The sequence below is a fragment of the Erinaceus europaeus genome, chromosome 20 (assembly GCF_950295315.1).
Source record: "Erinaceus europaeus chromosome 20, mEriEur2.1, whole genome shotgun sequence".
Lineage (NCBI taxonomy): Eukaryota > Metazoa > Chordata > Mammalia > Eulipotyphla > Erinaceidae > Erinaceus > Erinaceus europaeus.
In genome coordinates, this window is record NC_080181.1 from 15,513,536 (window position 1) to 15,534,905 (window position 21,370).

Genomic DNA, 21,370 nt, shown 5'->3' on the forward strand with positions numbered 1-21,370 from the left:
CTAGCAGACACTGTGGGGCTCTAGGAGTACACATACACTGACAGCAAAATAGAAGCAAGGAGAGGCTTTAACCAAGTAATCACCTAAATAAAATGCAGAATTGCAACTATACTAAGTACGGCACCTATGGCACAAAACCTGGCTGGACAAGAATTGCAGGAAATCCACTACAACTTCTAGGGGGTTGTGTGCAAAACACACAGACCTATAAGAGCCCCTCCCATCTATGGTCACAGCTCAGCATCCAGGGCCCCTTCTCCCTGCTCTTCCCTCACACTCATCCTTCAACTTCCTGCCTAGTGTGACATGTGGCTTAGCAAGGAAACCCCCTCCTGAGTTTAGTGGCAGGACAGACCTCTATCTCTGGTCAACAAAACTTCTCATAAGAGCCTACTGTGGGGCACACACTGATGCTGGAAGTTAGAGGGAGAAGAATGAGAAAATGATGTTATTCTGGACCTTGAGGCAAGAAGCTGCAGGGCAAAGAGCAAGCCCTCAAAGGCTTAAGTTCTGAATAGAACCTCACTTCTGCTACTTAGGACTCTTTATTCTTGGAACAGTGACTTCTCTGTAGTCCACTCCCTTTCAGGAGCACCTAATTCAAGCCAGCAAACATTTACTCTGGCCCCACTGTGTGCTGCAACCCTCAGCAACCTGTCTGACTGGGAGCAGTACACTGAACTTAGTTGTTGTTTTTCCCAGAGCTCCAGCCGCAGTTCTGATCACAGAGCTTGATCCCAATGGGCCCCTCGGGTATATGTCATCAAGTGACTCCTGCATGGGGGCTAACCCAGCACAGTGCAGTCAGAGGAAATTAGTGTCCTAGGAGTACGAAGGACTCATCTGACCTTCCTGCCTCCCCCTCCCTTCATCTCCAGAGTATTGGTCACTGTCGACAAAAAGCCTTGCTTGATGACCACTAGCTATTTTAGTCTTCTGGAATAACTTCCAACTTTGAGAAGTACCATTTCAATAACGATTTTCATCTACATCTTTATTTGCCACTGTGATCAGGGGCCCTTCTGATCTTTCCTAATGGGAGTGGTGCCATCTGTGTGAAAAGTCCCAGGTGAGGTTACATAACACGCCAATTCCCTCTCTTACATTTGGCAAGTCTTTTTTTTTTTTTTTATTTAAGAAAGGATAAATTAACAAAACCATAGGGTAGGAGGGGTACAACTCCACACAATTCCCACCACCCAATCTCCAAATCCCCTCCCCTCCCCTGATAGCTTTCCCATTCTCTATCCCTCTGGGAGCATGGACCCAGGGTCTTTGTGGGTTGCAGAAGGTGGAAGGTCTGGCTTCTGTAATTGCTTCCCCGCTGAACATGGGCATTGACTGGTCGGTCCATACTCCCAGTCTGCCTCTCTCTTTCCCTAGTAGGGTGGGTCTCTGGGGATGCGGAGCTCCAGGACATATTGGTGGCAGTCCAGGGAAGACTGGCCGGCATCCTGATGACATCTGGAACCTGGTGACTGAAAAGAGAGTTAACATACAAAGCCAAACAAATTGTTGAGCAATCATGGAGCAAGTCTCTTTTCATTGCTAAAACCAAATTTCTTTTGTAGTGAAGGTATAATGTGTGCTATACCATCTTCCAGGACATTTGTAAAAAATCAGTGAGTCTTCCGTGGTGATATTTTATTTTTATTTTTTTATTTCTTTATTGGGGAATTAATGTTTTACATTCAACAGTAAATACAGTAGTTTGTACATGCATAACATTCCCCAGTTTCCCATTTAACAATACAACTCCCACTATGTCATTTATCATCCTTCATGGACCTTCATTCTCCCCACCCACCCACTCCCACCCCAGAGCCAGCAGTGGGAGGCGAGGAAAGGCAAAACCTTAAGCCGTGACGAGGTGCCCTCTCTGACATTGGCTGAGCCTTACCATTGGTGATTGCTGTGGTCCTTATTAGGGACTCTGTGGGAGCAGGGGTTTAACCACTCAGAACTGCCTTGTTTTCTTTTTGCCATCTATAGCAGCAGCTTTGAGTTTTCCACTCCCTTCCTGTTCTTGCTGTTAACATCTGGGTGGGGGATTTTATTCAGAGTGTGAAGCAGGCTTCTAGCTCTCAGGTCCTCAGAGGTGTAAGGTGTTGTTTTTGTCTTTTGGTGTGTGTGTGTGTAGGGGGCCACTTTCTGTGTTAGTGGAAGTGTTGACTGCTCCTGTCCTGAGGCTGCTATAGTGGAGGGGGTTTTGCTCTCTGATGGGAAAGCATGGAGCTGGATTCTGGGTCAGGTTTTGAGGCAAGCTGAGACAAGGGCCCAGTCACTTCCAAACCAGATCCAGCAGAGAAAGGAGGATATGTAACCTCAAGATAGACTGAGAAATGTATGAAGGAAAGTACTCGCCTATGGCACAAAACCTGGCTGGACAAGAATTGCAGGAAATTCATTATAACCTCTAGGGTCTGGTATGCAAAGCACATAGGTATAGAAGAGGGTAACGAGTGTAGTTACTCTGACTTTAAGTGTCTTTATCCATGAGATAGGTATAATCATGTCTATTATTGTATGAGTTACTTGAAATAGGGTACATAAAAGACATTTAGTACCATGCATGGCACACAGTAAATATGTAACTAGTATTAGATTTGGTAACATCCAGCTCACTTTGTATTGTAAATAACTGTCTGGCTGATAACAGTAATAAACTCGGAATAAATTATTAAAGGATCCCACAGCCTGGGTAATAGCTCAACTGGTAGAGCTCTGAACTTGTATGCCTGAGTTTCCTGGTTTGATCCCTGGCACTATATACATCAAAGGGGTGCTCTGGCTTGCCGCTCTCTTTCTGTCTTGTATAAATCAATCTTTATTATATGTAATTAATAAAATAAATTTTAATATGTACTAAGGAATATATATATAATCTCAGTTGAAGAGACTTGGAAGAAATCTTCCATGCAGAAGATTTTCAAATCATCTCTATGAATGTACCCTCAATAAAAAGGATGAGCATCATCTAGACTCTGTGTGGGCTGTACAGAGTGACTTCTTTCCAAAGAATAAGGGGAGGAATTAAAGAGTTACTGAAGGTGAAGAAAGCTGACAAACATTCACTTGGCCAGGATATTGAGTCCATCATCAAGAGTGAGGAGTGCTGTTGGCAGTATCTACTTTCATATGATACAAGAGTAGCATAGGGAGTTGGGTGGCAGCGCAGTGGGTTAAGTGCATGTGGTGCAAAGTGCAAGGATTGGTGGAAGGATCCCAGTTCGAGCCCCCGGCTCCCCACCTGCAGGGGAGTTGCTTTACAGGCGGTGAAGCGGGTCTGCAGGTGTCCTTCTCTCCCACTCTCTGTCTTCCCCTCCTCTCTCCATTTTTCTCTGTCCTATCCAACAACAACAACATCAATAATAACTATAACAATAAAACAAGGGCAACAAAAAGTAATAAAATTTTTAAAAAAATTTTAAAAAGAGTAGCACATAGCCTCTCTGTGCCCCATCCTAATGTGTTAGTATATCAGACTGCAAAAAAATTCAGTAAAGAGGCATTCTACAAACTAAACGATCAGTATTCCTCAAAACCATCAAAATGGTAAACAAACAGAAAAAGGGGGAATCTGAGGAACCTAAGGAGACAGGAGGAGTAAATGTAATGACACTTTAAATAGGACTCTGGAGCAGGAAGAGAACATTAGGTGAAAAGTAAGGACATATATAGACTTTAGTTTATGAAAGTGAGCCAGTATTGGTTCATTAATTGTAGCCAAATATTCCCTTGTTAATAAGGGAGTCTAGGTGTGGGATATATGGAAACTCTCTATACTATGTTACCAGGTTTTTTTAATCCAAAAATTATAAACAAATGAACAAAAAACAAAAACAAAAAACCAGAAGCTAAACTGGGAGCATGCCTTCCCATACACACAGTTGAGGTTCAAACCCCAGCACCACATGGTAGATGCTGTGGCATTAGTGGTAACAGAGGAAGTTCTGATACAGTGGGCTCTCTCTCCCTCCCTCTCTCCTTCCCTTCCTCTCTCCTTCCCTCCTCCTGAGTATCTGAATTAAAAAGTGGTCAGGGACTGGCGAAGCTCTGGCTCAGCAAAAACTAAATAAATACCCAGAGTCTATTAAAATAGATGCTGAGGTTGTGGGAGGTTAAGATTTGAACATAGGAATTTGATGTGCATGGGTTACCATTCCACATACAACAGGCCAGCTACTAGCCTTCCATTAGCCTCTCCACATCTCCAACTTATTACACAATTCTTACTTGTGTTTTTCTTCAGCCATTTTACTATGATGATATCATTTTCTTGGTTTATAAACTGCTTGGGGTTTGTTGAGCTTCTTAAGAATTCTACTCAGGGGAGTTGGGTGGTACTGCAGCGGATTAAGCGCATGTGGCACAAAGCGCAAGGACCAGTGTAAGGATCCTGGTTTGAGCCCCCAGCTTCCCACCTGTAGGGGAGTCGCTTCACAGGCGGTGAAGCAGGTCTGCAGGTGTCTATCTTTCTCTCCCCCTCTCTGTCTTCCCCTCCTCTCTCCATTTCTCTCTGTCCTATCTAACAACAATGATATCAACAACAATAACTACAACAATGAAAAACAACAAGGGCAACAAAAAGGGAAAATTAAAAAAAAAAAAGAATTCTACTCTGTGGCTGGGCGGTAGCGCAGCGGGTTAAGTGCATATGGTACGAAGTGCAAGGACCAGCCTAAGGATCACGGTTCCAGCCCTGGTTCCCCACCTGCAGGGGGTTTGCTTCACAAGCAGTGAAGCAGGTCTGCAGGTGTCTTTCTCTCCCCCTCTGTCTTCCCCTCCTCTCTCCATTTCTCTCTGTCCTATCCAACAACAACAACAACAACAAGGGCAACAAAAATGGGGAAAAAGGCCTCCAGGAGCATTGGATTCGTGGTGCAGGCACTGAGCCCCAGAGATAACCCTGGAGGCAAAAAAAAAAAAATCACAGAGGCAAATAGAAACAAGTTTACTTTTCCCTTTCCAATCCCATTGCTTTATATTTCTTTTTCTTACCAGATTGCTGTATCAAGAACTATCAGAACTATGTAATAACGGATGATGATGGGGCCAGGTGGTAGCACACCTGGTTAAGTACACAAAGTACTAAGCACAAGAACCCATGCAAGGATCTGGATTCAAACCCTCCCTCCCACCCGCAGGAAGGACACTTCACAAGCAGTGAAACAGGTCTGTAGATGTCTTTCTCTCTCCCCCTCCCTTTCCAATTCCCCTCTCAATTCCTCTGTCCTATCAAATAAAATGGGGGGAATGGCCACCAGGCGTGGTGGATTCATAGTGCTGGCACTGAGCCCCAGTGTTAATCCTGAAGGAAAAAACAATAGGGACAATGAGAGTAGACAATTTTGTCTTATTCCTGACCTTATAGGAAAAGGTAGCTGTAGGATATTTATGTATGACCTCCATTTTCATGTATTTATTTTATTTTTGTTTTCATTCATGAGCAGTAGTAGGTTCACAGGTGTCTCGAGGCAGCTGTCAGGCCTGAACTTGCCTCCTGGTTTCCTGCCTTGGTGATTCTGGGTGGTGTCTGCCCTTCACCCCACCTCCCAGATACTTGGAATGTCTAGTGCTTGGAGCTTAGTAGGGATTCAGTGAAGATGTCTTCACTGAAGATTTGCTGTGGATAAACAGAGGTGGGTTCGGTGTGGAACAAGACTCTTTAATCCTACAGTCTTGTGAATCACTGATGGGATGTGGGGCTCTGGTGGTGGGAATTGTGTGGAGTCCTATGGTTTTTTTTGTCAGTGTTTCCTTTTTTTCTTTTTTTAATTTCTTTATTGGGGAATTAATGTTTTACATTCAACAGTAAATACAAAAGTTTGTACATGCATTACATTTCTCAGTTTTCCATATAACAATACAACCTCCACTAGGACCTCTGTCATCCTTCTTGGACCTGTATTCTCCCCACCCACACACCCACCCCAGAGTCTTTTACTTTGGTGCAATACACCAACTCCAGTTGAGGTTCTACTTGTGTTTTCTCTTCTGATCTTGTTTTTCAACTTCTGCCTGAGAGTGAGATCATCCCATATTCATCCTTCTGTTTCTGACTTATTTCATTTAATATAAATTTTTCAAGGTCCATCCAAAATCGGCTGAAAATGGTGAAGTCACCACTTTTCATAGCTGAGTAGTGTTCCATTGTGTATATATACCACAACTTGCTCAGCCACTCATCTGTTGTTGGACACCTGGGTTGCTTCCAGGTTTTGGCTATTACAAATTGTGCTGCCAAGAACATATGTGTACACAGATCTTTTTGGATGGGTGTTTTGAGTTCCTTAGGATCTATCCCCAGGAGAGGAATTGCAGAATCATAGGGTAGGTCCATTTCTCGCCTTCTGAGAGTTCTCCAGACTGTTCTCCACAGAGTTTGGACCAATTTACATTCCACCAGCAGTGCAGGAGGGTTCCTTTGACCCCACAACCTCTCCATCATTTGCTGCTGCTACCTTTTCTGATGTATGACATTCTCATAGGAGTGAAGTGATATCTCATTGTTGTCTTTATTTGCATTTCTCTGACAGTCAAAGACTTGGAGCATTTTTTTCACGACCTACATTTAAAAAAATTTATTCCCTTTTGTTGCCCTTGTTGTTTTATTGTTGTAGCAATTATTATGGTTGTTATTGATGTCGTCATCATTATATAGGACAGAGAGAAATGGAGAGAGGAGGGGATGACAGAGGGGGAGAGAAAGACAGACACCTGCAGACCTGCTTCACCGCTTGTGAAGCAACTCCCCTGCAGGTGGGGAGCCGGGGGCTCGAACTGGTATCCTTATGCTGGTCCTTGTGCTTTGCACCTATGACCTACATTTTTTAATATTATTTTTTCTTATTGGGGGGGATTAATGGTTTGTAGTCAACAGTAAAATAAAGCAGTTTGTACATGTATAACATTTCTCAGTTTTCCACATAACATTTCAACCCCCTCTAGGTCCTATTCTGGAATTATGTTCCAGATCCTGAACCCTCCCTGCCACCAATTCTAGAATCTTTTACTTTAGTGCAAGACACCAAACCCAGTCCTAGGTCTGCTTTGTGTTTTCTTGCTTTTCAGCTTCTCTCTCTCTCTCTTCTTTTTTTTTTTTTTATTAGTGATTTAATACTGATAGACAAGTTTGTGGGGAAAGAGGGACACAATTCACACAACTCCCACCACCATAGTGCTATATCCCATCCCCTCCATTGGAAGGTTCCCCATTCTTTATCCCTCTGGGAGTATGGACCAAAGATCTCTACAGGGTACAGAAGGTAGAACGTCTAGCTTCTGTAATTGCTTCTCCGCTGGACATGGTCATTGACAGATCAATCCATATCCCCAGCCTGTCTCTATCTTTCCCTACTTGGGTAGGGCTCCGGAGAGGTGGTGTTCCAGGAAATATTGGTGATGTCATCTGCCTTATGACCTACATTTTCTTCAATTGCATTCTTTCTATATACCTAGTTTATTGGGAGATTTTTATCATGAGCTGTTGTTAAATTTTGTGAAATGCTTTTTCTGCTTCTATTGAAATGTTGTCATTGCTTATTTCATCCTAATGTGGTATCACTTTTATTCACTTGTATAGTTAAGACATCTTTGAATTTTTAAATTTATTCATGAGAAATATAGGAGAGAGAAAGAACCAGACATCACTCTGGCACATGTGCTGCCAGGGATCAAACTCTTGACTTCATGCTTGAGAGTCCAAAGCTTTACCACTGCGCCACTTCCCAGACCACCTTTGTACATCTTTGTATTTGATTATGGTGAGTGATTCTTTTAATTCACTACAGAATTCAGTATGCTAGTATTTTGTTGAGAAGTCTTGTCTCTTTATTTATCAGAGATGTTGACTTGTAGTTTTTATTTTCTCTCAAAATATTCCTGTCTGGTTTTAGTATCAAGGTAATGCTGTCCTTGTGAAATTACTTAAAGAGTTCTACCTCTTTGGTATTTTGGAAGTATTTGAGAATAATTAGCATTCCTAAGTGTTACACTTTTACTTCTTTTCTCTCTCACATATGCATCACCATTGCTAAATTTTATACATTTTAAAATATGGTGTACCTGATTGTAGGACAATGTGAAAGCATGGTAGAGCATAGGGGAACTCCCCCATCCTTGAGATGGAGGTCTGAAAAGACACCCCACCTGTCAGTCTGTCCCTTTCAGGGACAGAGCTTGGAGGGAAAAATTTTCCTGACTCAGTTCCCCCTTGTCAGTCTCCCAGGCTTCACAAAGGCCTGCAACCTCTAACACTGAACTCATTTCCTTCTACAGCCAAATGGTTGCCTGCTTGAAAGTTCACCATCTTTGATCACATAAAAACTATACTCCATCACCTTGCCTTGTGAGTAACTGAACAGTAAGACCCCCACACTTTTATTTCCTTGTTCTTTGATCACTGCGTCTTACATCAACATTCTGTTCTTCTCTACTTTATCTCACTCTGATGGTTTAACCACCATGTTTTTCTTAATACCTTAGTTAATTAACATCTTCTGCCTCATGGTAACTAATCCTCCTGACCTTTTGCTTCCCCTATCAATTCTTGTCGTTCCTGGCTCTCCCACCATAGGGGTACTGACCTTTTGGAAACCTATGATTACTGACATATGTGAAAAATGTTCTTTGTTTCACTCTACTATATAATCCCTGTCTTTTTCTGAATAAATCAGATGTTCATACCTGAATTTCCCATGGCTGGTCCTTTCTGTTTTGTGCAATCTCTTGAATTGGCAACGGGGACGCCAGTGGCTTAACTCTGTTGTGAGGCCACTCATGTGAGCATCAGCATCTGATAATATTATTTTAAAATTTTTTGGGGGGCTGGGCAGTAGCACAGTGGGTTAAGCACACATGGCGCAAAGTGCGAGGACCAGTGTCAGGATCCCAGTTCAAGCCCCAGCTCCCCATCTATAGGAGGGTCGCCTTACAAGTGGTGAAGCAGGTCTGCAGGTGTCTTACCTTTCTCTCCTCCTTTATGTCTTCCCCATCTCTCTTGATTTCTCTCTGTCCTATCCAACAACAATGACAGCAATAACAACAACAATAATAATAGCAACGATGAACAAAGGCAATAAAAGTGGAAAAAAAATGACCTTCAGGAGCAGTAGATTCACAGTGCAGGCATTGAGCCCCAGCAATAACCCTGAAGGCAAAAAAAAAAAATTCCAACTAGAGTATAAATAAATTACTCATCACCATACCTTGTTAGAAAGTCTGATGTTGTCTATAGATTCTATCTGGATGAACTCTGGACATGCCAGCTGGTACCATCCTTGGGCATACAAGGCTGACCATTTTGGAAATAAGGCCTGAGCTCTGAAGTAGAGTGGATGGGGTGCTACTGTCTTAACTCCCTACCCAAGTGAAGTTGTAGTATGAATTGTGCAGTTGTTTGGTCTTTCTAGTTAGAGTTTCTAGACAGTGGAGTCTAGAAACTATACTATACTCAGCAGAGGGAAGGGCTATTGGGGATACTGTTCAGGAATCAGACTAGGCAAAACTGTGTACCAGACTCCCTGACCTGGTGACCTAACATGTTAGTTTTGAAGGTAGGTTGGACCAGGGGCCAGGGTCACTGTTCAGATTTAAGTTGATTCTGTAGACTCAGAGTCACTGACTGGGACTCCACTCAAGTAGTACTGTAATGAGGGCTGCAGGATGGGATCCTGAAATATCAGGGAGCTCTGGTTAGATTTCCTGGCTAGCAGACTTGCAGGCTATATTCAGCAACTGTCAGGGCTGTGAATTGGTTCTTCTGCTCAGGGAAGTGGGCAGACCAGGCTTCAGGGTTGGCGAGACTCTGATATCCCAAGTCAGGCAGGCCTACATAGGGTTGAGTTCCTGGTCCAACTGCACTACTCCCATGGCTCTTCAGATGAATAAACTCGCTAGTGGGGACTACAACCTGGTAAAAATTTGGTTTCCCCCAACCCAAGCACTGGTTGTTGAAAGCCTCTTTCAATTTCTCCGTCACATGCTGATCCCCAGTGGTGAGGTTCCACAGATTTTCCTGAAGTCCCCTAAAGACAAGACCTGAGGGGGTCGGGCGGTGGCGCAGTAGGTTAAGCGCATGAGGCACAAAGTGCAGGGACCGGCGTAAGGATCCCGGTTTGAGCCCCTGGCTCCCCACCTGAGGGGAGTTGCTTCACGGGCGGTGAAGCAGGTCTGCAGGTGTCTATCTTTCTCTCCCCTTCTCTGTCTTCCCCTCCTCTCTCCATTTCTCTCTGTCCTATCCAACAACGAATTGCGTCAACAAGGGCAATAATAATAACCACAACGAAGCTATAACAAGGGCAACAAAAGGGGGAAAAAAAAAGACAAGACCTGAGAGGGACTCCCCAAAGTGACTCACAATGCTGGGGGAGCTGACTGACCCTTTTCCACTCTTTTGCCAACCTTTCCTACTTGGTGTGGTGCTGTGTTGGCGGGAAGCAGTGGGGTTGGTGTGTTCCTCTTCATTGTCTGATGCTGTCCATCTTGGTCCCCTGGAACATGGGAGATATTTTAACCTCACTCCCATGCTCTAGAATTTTTAGGGCAGTGTCTTGTTCATGAGTCATCATTTAGTATTACCCCTTGTGAGAGGGAGTGAAGTCAGGAGCGAACTCTTGTTGCCATCTTGGTGGCACTCCATCCCTATGTTTGTTTCATTCAGAATTTGAACATTAAGAATCTTGTTTTTAATCACATCACAGAGATCAGTTTGATTTTAGTGTTTATAGTGTATATATGATATGTGTATATATGATACTCATCTGTGTACATGTATATTATAGCATACATGTGATATATATGTATATATGCAATACATGTCTGATATATTTTAGAAGTTAATGATGGCTAACATTTATTGACATGAAGTGCTGAATTTTGTGTTAATTTATTTTTCATTAATTATCTTACTTAGTCCTTAACAATAGTACAGTATAGAAGCTACAATTATCTTTACTTACAGAGAGGAAATGGAAGTTTAGAAAGACTAAACAACTTGTCTGAGAACTAGTGGGGCTGGTACTCCCAGTCCACACCCCTTTGAGTGCGGAATACAGGCATTAAGGCAAGGGTGTTGCATCAGCCAGGGCTTCACTTTTTAAGTGAAGATTAGATTTGAGCTTTGCTGACATTGGCTTTACCTGTGACAGCTAGCTAGGACTATGATCCAGTCCTTTCATGACCAGCACCAGTAAGAAGACAGCTGGGCTTTGGTGGACTACACCCTTAACTTCTGGACGCATAACAAATTATCACCCCTGGAAAAGGAGATTTGTGTTCTTAGAAACCCTTGACCCCTACCTCTTTGCTTTTCTTCTGTCTCTGCAAGCAAGGGGAGACCATCTTGTAGAATGGCAGCTCTTCCAATTCGTCTTTGTCCCTGAGTCTGAAATGCACAGAGCCTGGCACATATTGATAGCCAGTAAATCGCTGATGAAGAAATAACTTGAACATATACCAGACAGTAGATACTACTCTTAAGTTTGTTCATGTGTGTTATCTAATTTAATAGCCACGGCAGCCTAGAGTGGTTGGCTTCCTTATTTTATTTTTGTAATTTATTTATTTATTTATGTATGTATTTATTTTTACCAAAGTGTTGTTGTTGTGGTCAGGTGTTGGGCTGCACCGCGGAGAAGAGAGAGGAAGTCCAGAGCAAGTGGGGTACACAAATCTTTATTATAGGATGGAGGGGTGGCTCAGGCCACGTGGAGTCAGCCGACAATGGTCGTCCCCACTACCTGACCACGGGGCGAGAGAAGGGAGAGAGATCTGAGAGAGAGCCGAAGAAGCCGAGGGGGGGGGGGAGCCGAGTGCCCAGAGAGAGCGAGGGGGGTGAGGGGGTTTTTATTGGGCGACAACCAGGGGTGACGTGTGGGGCCAGGATTGGTTGAAGGGGGCACTGCTAGGATTTCGCGGGGTGTGGTAAAACCTGGGGCAGAGACTGCATCAGAATAATTCCTCAGCGTCATCTCCTCCTTTCCCTTTATATCTAAATGGACACAGTAAAGAAAAATGGAATGGAGCAGGCTTAAATGTTATTAACGAGTGCCGTGCTCAGGTGGGAAGATGTAGGACTTTCTGTGGAGGAGGGAAGGCTTAAATGGCTGCCAGCCTTGTGAGATTTATGTGTCCTCATGTGCTCAACCCCTCTTTAGAGAGAGAGACTTACCTGGAGGAACTCATCTCATAGGTTTAAGCGCAGCCTGCTCAACCATCTCTTCACAATATCTCTACATCTTCTCTATCTTTCTATCTAGTAATAGCATAAGATGGTTCAAAGTCTGTAAAAGACTATCATGGAGCAGAAACCTTTTGGGCATAAACCTAAATGATATAACAAAACAGGAAGGGACAAGTAGGGGAGTAGTAAAAGCCAGTGTGAAGTGAAGGGAAGGATTGGTGTGTAAAGGAACGTTCCCTGCTTGGGGGGGGGAAGGGGCAAGGGTACATAATGAGGGGAGGCGGGAGGGCAAGACCCACCAAACAGAGGGGCTATTTGGCATTGTATAGTCCTCAAGGCAACAGTCTGTAAAGTCTATGAACTACTCAGGATCAGTCTGTGAAAAACCAGCAGCGTGAAAGGAAATAAGCTGCTTTAAAATTGTGTAAAATGTCTATAGTGTATGCCAGAAAGTCCGATACAAATCTCAGTTCAAAGTAGATGGCTAGGGGAAGAATTGGCAGGGGATGAGACGCTGCATGAGGGAGGTCAGCTGCTGGAATTCTGCTTTTTCTGTAGATAGCCAGCTGGAACCGCCAACACGTGATAGGCAAATCAGAAGCAGGAACGGCGAGCAGGCATTGAGAAAGTTCTGTCCTTGGAGTCTGTGTATCAGGTTCTTCAGATCGCGTTAAGTGACATCTAGGGTTTCGGGAGGTGTGCCACTGTAGTCGTGCCATCTGGGTGGGTGACGTCTGGGTGTGCAGGGGTTCAGATGGTTTTTCCGGGATTCCTGTGAAAGAAACACAATCTGCTTCTCGTGGTTAATTTGAACTTGTAACAAGTTATAGGTTTGTTATAGTTGATACCTCGATGATTATAATTGGTTTAAATCTCTTTATGATTTTATTTAAATGTCTTCTAATGTGACCTCCTGTAGCAGTCTCTATCGCAGGATCTTGAGACCAATTTTAGCTAAAATATGTATTTTAAACAGACTCAAATTGCTTAGAGAGTTAACGCATTTTCGTGACAATGATTTTAACGTTTACAGTGCCAGATTGATGCCAGATCTGTTGTGGATTAATTTCCACAAGATAGTTTACAGGGCACCTTTGGGGGCCCTCCAAAGGTGTCCTGTATATAAAATTTATATATTTTAGTTTTGGGAATGTATAGTCACGTTAAACATTTAGACTTTTACCTTAAATAGTTAGTTACCTTAGCAAATTAAATTTTACCTTGTCTGATAATAATGTAGCTGTAGGGTTACACTTTTGACCATTAAGTTACTGTTACCAAACTTAAGACATACCCATAAACATTTAGTTATAACACACTGGAGGAAAAAGAATTTTTGTTATAAAAACATATTATTTTAAAAACAAATTTATATCTGTCATTAGTCACACAGTTTAAGACTAAACACTTACATATATACCAAAAACTATATATAAAAATCAAAAGAGGGAGAAAAACAAAAATTTTGGAATGTTTCTGGACGTCTCCAGAAACTGGCTGTGTCCAGCATTTTTTTAAATATTTATTTTATTTATTTATTCCCTTTTGTTGCCCTTGTTGTTTTATTGTTGTAGTTATTATTGTTGTTGTCATTGTTGGATAGGACAGAGAGAAATGGAGAGAGGAGGGGAAGACAGAGAGGAGGAGAGAAAGATAGACACCTGCAGACCTGCTTCACCGCCTATGAAGCGACTCCCCTGCAGGTGGGGAGCCGGGGTTCGAACCGGGATCCTTATGCCGGTCCTTGTGCTTTGCGCCACCTGCGCTTAACCCGCTGCACTACAGCCCAACTCCCTGTGTCCAGCATTTTTATATAAAGCCAATTACCTTTTAGAGTACTCCGAGCAGATGGGTTATGCAAAAAAATTTTTTGTCATTCAACACACTCACTCACAAAACACAACTGGCCAGTTATAACATAAGACATTCAGGGAAAGGATAGGAGAGAGGTCTCTGTGAGCCAGATTTTGTAGGTACTGCCATGTCGTATTACAGATCCTGGGATGTATCCTGCATCTGGTCCTCTTGTAGTATTTCTTGTTCTTCAGGGATAACAGCGCCATCCTGCGGATATTGTCGGACATGGCGGGCAGGAACCCAGACAGGTTTAGAGAAATGTTGAGGGAAAACGCATGCGAAACCCCTTCCCATGGTCAATAGTGGGTCAGGCCCTTTCCAAATTTTATCAAGTGGGTCTCTCCATTTGACCTTAATGGATGGGAGGGTGGATGGTGTTTGCCAGTGAAGAATGATAGGAGGTAGGTCCGAGTTATTGTAAATATTAAAGAGATTTAATGTAGTTATGGCTTTTGCTAGCTGGATATTCGGGGGGTATATTCCTCCTTTAATTTTATTTAATTGAGCCTTAAGGGTTTGATGGGCCCTCTCGACAATGCCTTGTCCCTGTGGATTATAGGGAATGCCTGTGGTGTGAGTAATGTTCCAGAGGGAACAAAAATCTTTAAATTGTTTGCTGGTAAATGCTGGTCAACGGTCAGTTTTCAGTTGAAGAGGTAAGCCCATCACAGCAAAACAGGAGAGCATATGGCTTTTAAGCTTTTTATAGCTTTCTCCTATCTGAGCTGTAGCCCACATAAATTTAGAAAAGGTATCAATTGAGACAAACACATATTTTTGTTTGCCAAAGTTGGTATGTGGGTGACATCAATTTGCCAAATAGCATTAGCTTTTAAACCTCGGGGATTAACCCCAAGGGTCTGGATAGCAGGTGTCTTTATGAGAGTTGCACAAGAAGAGCATGTAGCAAGGATATGTTTTAACTGTGGTACAGGAACATCAGGAAATCGAGCTCGAAGGCCTTTAAGATTAACATGGGTTAGAGAATGAAAATTAGCAGGATCAGAGACAGAGACTGGGAAAGTTCCTGTGGAGGCAAGGCGGTCAACTGAGGCATTCCCTTCGGACAGGGAACCAGAAAGAGGGCTGTGGGAACGAAGGTGTTGAATATACAGTGGTTGGGTTCGAGAACAGAGCATAGAGGTGATTTGAATCAAGAGAGGGGAAAGTGGGTTGTCATCAATTTTCACATAAGAACAAGCAAGCCATGGAAGTAAGTTAACAGTGTACACACTGTCAGAAAAAAGGTTGAAGGATTCTGGTACAGCTTTTAATGCAAGGAAAACAGCATTCTTTGTACTGAGGGGAATTCTCAGGAAGCTCAGTAAAGAGCTCTGTGCTGTGATATGGTCAAATCAGCAGTCTTCATCTCTTGTGACATTTGATGGAAGAAGATATGCCAGTTACACATGTGACAATAATTGGGCACCAGACAAAGAAGTTATGCTTTGATGCATATGCTTACTTCTTTGCTTTTTCTTCATGTTTGTAAATATATTTTTACCTTTACTTAGTTTCTGGGATCAGAGATTTTTAAGAACAGCAAAGGGGGTGGGGTGGGAGAGGCACTTTATAATTTATTGAGAGGAAATAGGCGGGCCCCTGTATTATGAAAAGCCACTGAAGATAAAGAAGGAAAAATATAAAAGTATCATGCTCCCCAAAGCAATAGTAATCACAAAAGCATAATACTGGAATATAAATGGACACTTGGATCAGTGGAGCAGAAGGCAAAGCCCAGAAATGAGCCCACACATATACGGCCACCAAATACGTGACAAAGGGGCCAAAACCATTCAGTAGGGTAAAGGATAACGTGGCAACCAAGTAAATGAGAGAAGATATTTGCACACTACACACCAGACAAATGACTGACATCAAACATCCATACAGAATTGGTACAGATCTACAAAAGAAGCAAAAATAATCCAACAAAAAAGTGGGCCAAAGAACTAACAAGACAGGTTCCCAAAGAAGAGGCGCACATGGCCCACGGACACAGGAGGAAATACTCCACTTCACTTATCATTAGATAAATGAAAATTAAAACTACAGTAAGATACCATCTCACACCTGAGAGGATGACTTATATCAACAAACCAGGAAATGACAGGTGTATGGAGAATCCTAAAACCAGTAAAAATAAAAGTTCCTTATGACCCAGCAATAGCACTCTTAGGCATTTATCCAGTGGACACTCAAATACTAATTAGGAGACATATCCACCCTGATGTTCACAGCTGCAATATTCATAATCACCAAAGAGTGGAAACAGCCTAAATAGCCATCAACAGACGACTGTCTAAAGAAGTTATGGGATATATATTCCATGGAATATTACTCTGTGATAAAATAAAATGTGATATTGAATCTTGGGGACAAAATGGATGAAATTGGAGTGATTATATTTAGTGAAATAAGTAAAGAGATGAAAGACAACTACTAGATGGTTTCACTCAGATGTGGAATCTAAATATCTAATTTACCAAAAACGAACAAAAACAGAAGTCCAAACAAAACAGAAGCAAAGCTAACTGTAAGACTTATGAGAACGATGGTGGTTATCTTTGGGAGGTTGGAAGGTGGGGATACAGAACTTTAGTCGCGGTGTGGTGTGGAACTAAACACTGTAATCTTGTAATCTTGTAGCAAACTATTAATAACAAAAATGATTTTAAAAGGCTGAATAGCATATTAAGTTCACGTCTCTGTGGTGTCTCTCTCAATTGGGTAATTGGCACCAGGAGGTGGTACACCTGGTAGGAAGCATTTCTTTTCCTTTTTTTTTTTTTTTTTCCTTCAGGGTTATTGCTGGGGCTCGGTGCCTGCACTGTGAATCCACTGCTTCTGGAGGTCATTTTTTTTCCATTTTGTTGCTGTTGTTGTTATTGTTATTGTTGCTGCTGTTGCTGTATAGGACAGAGAAATCAAGAGTGGAGGGGAAGACAGAGAGGGGAGAGAAAGATAGACACTTGCAGACATGCTTCACTGCTTTTGAAGCGACACCCTGCAGGTGGGGAGCTGGGGACTCAAACTGGGATCCTTGTGCTAGTCCTTGCTCCTTGGTCATGTGCGTTTAACCCAGTACACTAACGTCAGGCCCCTTAGAAAATATTTCAGGTGAACAGGACACTTGAATTCAAGTCCTGGGATCACATGGGAGCATTGTGAATGACACCAGGGGAGCTCCAACATGGTAGAATGGTGCTGTGGTGTCTCTTCTCTCTTTAAAAAAAAAGTACCTATGAGACTGCTCAGTGGTGCTATCACACCTCTACAGGTCCTGAGTGCATCCTCCAGTGTTACATTTAAAAAGGGAAAAGAAAAGCAAATTGAAAGAGCAGTTGCTATCTGAGGGGTTGCTTTGGTGAGAAAACTGCTAAGTTTGTGAGCACATTTCTGAGAACTCTTAGTCTCACCTGGGTGGTGTTTGGCTTCTTTCTGCATTTTCCCCTGCATTTTCCTTGATTTTGTCCTTATGGATTTTGGACTCTCTCTTTGCCTGGAGCATTTTAGAAGGGCTGCTTCTGCCCCCGACCCTAGTTGCTACCTCAGAAGCCCTAGACAAGTGCTAAACGGTGGATAACTGCTTAGCTGTTTCTCTCTCTACCCATAGGGATTGGAGGTCAGATACCTCAGGCTTTGAAGGGATATAGATTTTCTTTTTCCCTTCCCCCCTTCCTTCATTCCTTCCTTCCTTCCTTCCTTCCTTCCTTCCTTCCTTCCTTCCTTCTTTCCTTTTTTCCTTCCTCCCTTCCTTCCTCCTCCTCTTCCTCTTCCTTCTTCTTTGCCCTCACCCTCTTTTTTTTTTTCCAGAGCACTGATCAGCTCTGTCTTTGGTGGTACAGGGGATTGAACCTAGGACTTCAGAGCCTCAGGCATGAGAGTCTCTTTGCATCCCCCTGAGACATTTTTCTTTTTTTTAATTTTAAATTTTTATTTATTTATTTTCCCTTTTGTTGTCTTTTTATTGTTGTTGTAGTTATTATTGTTATTGATGTTGTCATTGTTATTGATGTTGTCGTTGTTGGATAGGACAGAGAGAAATGGAGAGAGGAGGGGAAAACAGAGGGGGAGAGAAAGACACCTGCAGACCTGCTTCACCACCTGTGAATCGACTCCCCTGCAGGTGGGGAGCTGGGTGTGGGGGGGTGGAGCCCAAACCGAGATCCTTATGCTGGTCCTTGCGCTTCGCGCCATGTGCGCTTAACCCGCTGAACTACCACCTGACTCCCAAGACTTTTCTTATCAATAGAACCTATGACTAATAGGGGAGAGATTTTTATTTTTATGTTTTTTATTTGTGATTGATAGTGGGTTACACTAGACTCTAGGGCACAATAGTCTGTACTGTACCCACCACCAAAGCTCTGTGTCCCTACTCTCCCACTTCCCAAAGATAACCACCATAGTTCTCACAAAGTCTTAGGAACAGCTTGTTTCTATTTTCTTTCTTCTTTATCTTTCTCTTTATACTCTCTCTTTTTTTGCAAGTGTCTATCAGTTCTCTAGAAGCCACATATCAGTGAAACCATCTGGTAGTTCTCTTTCATCTCTCAAGGATAATCACCTCTAGTTACATCCACTTTGTCCCAAGGGATACAGTATCATATTTTTTTATCACAGAGTAATATTCCATGGAATATATATCCCATAACTTCTTTTCAAAAAATATTTTTATTTATTTATTATTGGATAGAGAAATTGAAATTGGAGAGAAATTAAGAGGGGAAGGGGATATAGAGAGAGTCAGAGACAGAGAGATACCTGCAGCCCTGCTTCACCGCTTGTGAAGTTTACCCCTCCATGTGGGGGCCAGGGGCTTGAACCCAGGTCCTTGAGTGCTATAATGTGAGCGCTTAACCAGGTACACCACCATATGGCCCCTATCCCATAACTTCTTTAGCCGGTCATCTGTTGATGGCTATTTAGGCTGCTTCACTCTTTGGTGATTGAGTAATGCAGCGGTGAACATAGGGGTGCATATGTTCCTTCGAATTAGTGTTTTAAAAAATATTTTATTTATGGGCGGAGGGTAGATAGCATAATGGTTATGCAAACAGACTCTCACTCCAACGTTCCAGGTTCAATCCCCCACACCACATAAGCCAGAACTTCACAGTGTTCTGGTAAAAAAAAAAAAAAAAAAATATATATATATATATATATATATATATATATAATTTATTATTGGATAGAGACAGAAATTGAGAGGAAAGGGGGTGATAGAGAGAGGAAAAGAGACAGAGAGACACCTGCAGCCCTGCTTTACCACTCATGAAACTTCCCTCCTGCAGATAGGGACCAGGGGCTTGAACTTGGGTCCTTGTGCTCTGTAATGTGTGTGCTTAACCAGGTTTTCCATGGCCTGGCCCCTCAAATTAGTGTTTGTGTGCCCTTTGGATAAATGTCTAAGGGTCGTATTGCTGGATCATAAGGTTATTCCATTTTTATTTGTTTAAGGATTCTCCATACATTCCAAGTGTCAGGAGAATTTTTGTGTGTTTTGCTTTATTTGTTTTGGGGGTCCATCAAAAACTTTAAAAGTTTGGTTCTGACGCTTTTTACATTTTTTTTTTTGGCTTGTTGTTGTGGAATCATTTCTTCAGGGTATAGTCATCTTGGAGAATTCACACAATCTAGATTTTTAGAGCCAGCAAGCTGCTAAATAGCACCCTGACTGATGTGTGATCAAGAGAGTTCCACTCTGGCAAGCCAGTCGCCTTCCTTAATGACATCTTCTGCAGCAGAATCTCTCAGCTTTGGCACTAGTTATGCTTTGGTCTGGATAATTCTTTGTTGTGAGGTCTGTCTTGTGCATTGTGGAAGTATCCTGGCATCCTCCCCCTAGATGCCAGTAACCCTCCACACCCACAGATTGTTGCCACAACCTGTCATTGTGCCAACAGGGGAAAGAACACAGAGGTTGGTCAGCCCTGGGGTGGCAAAGCAGAACTGAGAGGTCATGTGTTCTTTTTGCTTTTTTAAAAATATTTATTTATTTATTTTCCCTTTTGTTGCCCTTGTTTTTTATTGTTGTAGTTATTATTGTTTTTGTTATTGATGTCATCACTGCTGGATAGGACAGAGAGAAATGGAGAGAGGAGGGGAAGACAAAGAAGGGGAGAGAAAGATAGATACCTGCAGACCTGCTTCACCGCCCGTGGAGCGACGTGGGGAGCTGGGGGCTCGAACTGGGATCCTTAGCTGGTTCTTGCGCTGGTCATGTGTTTTCTTTTTCTTTTTTTTAATATTTATTTATTTATTCCCTTTTGTTGCCCTTGTTGTTTTATTGTTGTAGTTGTTGTTGATCTCATTGTTGTTGGATAGGACAGAGAGAAATGGAGAGAGGAGGGGAAGACAAAGAAGGGGAGAGAAAGACACCTGTAGCCCTGTTTCACCGCTTGTGAAGCGATTCCCCTGCAGGTGGGGAGCCGGGGGCTCGAACCAGGATCCTTACACTGGTCCTGTGCTTAGCGCCACCTGCGCTTAACCCGCTGTGCTACCGCCCGACTCCCGGTCATGTGTTTTCTATAGGGAGTCTTTTCAGAAGAGCCTGTCTTGGTCGGTTCTAGATGAGGAAGGCACTGTCAAAGGCTGAAGCATCTACTAAGTCGTGACAACCAGAACTGTCTCTAGCCACTGTTAATTATGTCCTGGGTGAGAACCACTGCTCTATGGCTGAGATTTGTTTCAAACTTTGATACAGGGCAACAGCTCTGGGGATTCAAAGCAATTAGAAGATTCATATCTGGTGTTTCCATGTATCCAGATGTTAAGGCAACAGGCAGGTGGCATACATTTTTAGATTCATTTCATAGATGTCATATATAGAATATCGCATGAAATGAGCAAAGCCTAAAACTAAACTCTACTTATTCCATTTATCAGTTCCATCACCTTCATCACTGTACTTAACCTGTCTTGCTTTAGCTTGCCCATTGGTAAAGTGGAAATAACAGTGGTGCTTAGGGCCAAAGGTGAAATGAGGTGTCAGAAGTACTTCGAAGAGTGTAGTAACCCCTGGGGATTGCATCCTAAAAACCAGTCATGGCCTTCCTGCTCCTTGAGATCCCATGATTATGAGCTGGTAGAGTGATCTGGAGCCTTAGGTCCCAGGGCTGGTGTGTTCTGAAACTAGGCTTGGGAGGAATTCCCGAGGGGGGCAGCAAGTCAGGGCTGTGGAGGGGTGTGTGAGCTCATACTTGCCTCTACTTCAAACTTCTGTTTTCAGATACACATTTTCTGTTCTGCTCCAATGGTGGCAGTCTCAGTTCTTCCCTTGATTTCCACCAAAACCAAGACAGAAACAGAAGTAAAAATTCCCTT